We start from the raw sequence: 2,326 nt of genomic DNA, 5'->3' as shown, positions 1-2,326 counted from the left end.
TGACCATCTTTCCTTATTAAGAAATATAAGCCAGCTATTTGTCAATTATACTTCAATAAAACTGAAATTAAAAAAGGAACATAAGCTTAAATGATCAATTTTAATGTCAGAATTCAATTCCATTTTATGAATAAAATAATGTATTTAATGCATTCCTTATTGATGGATATTTAGGTTTCTATAAAATCTTAGTTATAATAAACAGTGCTGTGATAAATATTCGTATATGTTTGTGTGCACACACAAACATATCCACACCCTGACTTTGACTATTTCGGAAAGGTAGATCCTTTGAAGTAGAATTTCTGCACTGTAGGCTATCAGTCAGTTCAGTTCAGTTCAGTTGCTCAGTCGTGTCCGACTCTTTGTGATCCCATGGACTGCAGCACGCCAGGCTTCCCTGTCCATCACCAACTCCCAGAGCTTGCTCAAACTCATGTCCATCGAGTCGGTGATGGCATCCAACCATCTCATCCTCTGTCGTCCCCTTCTCCTCCTTGCCTTCAATCTTTCCCAGCATCAGGGTCTTTTCCAATGAGTCAGTTCTTTGCATCAGGTGGCCAAAGTATTGGAACTTCAGCTTCAGTATCAGTCCTTCCAGTGAATATTCAGGACTGATTTCCTTTAGGATGGTTGGATCTCCTTGCTGTCCAAGGGACTCTTCTCCAACATCACAGTTCAAAAGCATCAATTCTTCAGCACTCAGCTTTCTTTGTAGTCCAACTCTCACATCCATACATGACTACTGGGAAAACCATAGCTTTGACTAGATGGACTTTGTTGACAAAGTAATGTCTCTGCTTTTGAATATGCTGTCCATGTTGGTCATAACTTTTCTTCCAAAGAGTAAGCGTCTTTAAATCTCATGGCTGCAGTCACCATCTGCAGTGAATTTGGCGCCCAAAAATGTAAAGTCTGTAACTGTTTCCATTGTTTCCCCATCTATTTGCCATGAAGTGATGGGACCAGATGCCATGATCTTAGTTTTCTGAATGTTGCGTTTTAAGCCAACTTTTTCACTCTCCTTTTTCACTTTCAAGAGGCTGTTTAGTTCTTCGCTTTCTGCCATAAGGGTGGTGTCATCTGCATATCTGAGGTTATTGATATTTCTCCCAGCAATCTTGATTCCAGCTTGTGCTTCATCCAGCCCAACGTTTCTCATGATGTACTCTGCATATAAGTTAAATACGCAGGGTGACAATATGCAGCCTTGATGTACTCCTTTCCTAATTTGGAACCAGTCTGCTGTTCCGTGTCCAGTTCTAACTGTTGCTTCTTGACCTGGATGCAGATTTCTCAGGAGGCAGGTCAGGTGGTCTGGTAATTCCATCTCTTTAAGAATTTTCCAAAGTTTGTTGTGGTCCACACAGTCAAAGGCTTTGGAGTAGTCAATAAAGCAGAAATAACTGAAGCCTATCCCTTCTCCAGTGGATCTTCCTGACCCAGTAATTGAACCGAGGTCTCCTGCATTGCAGGCAGATTCTTTACCAACTGAGCTATCAGGGAAGCCCATGAGACATTTTAGGTGAACAAAATAGGCAACACATAGTTTGATTCTATTTTTTTTCATATGTGCACACATAGGAAAAATTCACCAAAGAATCAGAAGTGACTATCTCTTAGCAGGGCAACCCACTCCAGCATTCTTGCCTGGAGAATCCCATCGACAGAGGAGCCTGGGGAGCTATAGTCCATGGGGTGCAAAGAGTTGGACACGACTGAGCGACTAAGCACAGCACACATGATGGGGATGGAAGGTGTTCCTTCCCTTAGAACTTCTGGGATCCCTCAATTATTTAGGGACAAACATTACTTTAGCCTTTTTCTGAGATAGAAGGTTAGAGTTGGGAATTGTCCCAAATAGGTCCACTACACTTGTAGCTCTCCTTCTGGTCAAAGCTGAAAACTGGGGAGCTGGGGCAAATCTCCTTGCAGCTTTTAAAACATCATCATTATTGTTATTGTTATTTGTTTATTTTTTGGCTGCAGTGCCTGCATGCAGGGTCTTTGTTCCCCAGCCATGGATTCAATTGTGCTCCCTGCAGTGGAAGCACATAGTCCTAACCAGTGACCCACCAGGGAAGTTCCTCTCTTTGCATCTTAATACAAGCTCCAAGGAGACCTTTATCCACTGTTGTGGCTTAGAAGATGAACAGCTATCTCCAGGAAAGAAACTCTTGACCCAGAAAACATTCAGTGCCATGAGTGAGATATGGGAGTTAGCTCTGGTACAACCATGAAATGACATCAATTCATTTCTGTCTCTGGTGACTTGGGGAGCCCAGAGGAGTGGTCTCCCTGAGATCTCTTCAGAGTTCCCATGAAG

Source organism: Bubalus kerabau, chromosome 2, assembly GCF_029407905.1.
Source record: "Bubalus kerabau isolate K-KA32 ecotype Philippines breed swamp buffalo chromosome 2, PCC_UOA_SB_1v2, whole genome shotgun sequence".
In the NCBI taxonomy this organism is placed as follows: domain Eukaryota; kingdom Metazoa; phylum Chordata; class Mammalia; order Artiodactyla; family Bovidae; genus Bubalus; species Bubalus kerabau.
The sequence above is the reverse complement of the archived record's forward strand: the minus strand, read 5'-3'. Positions refer to the sequence as shown.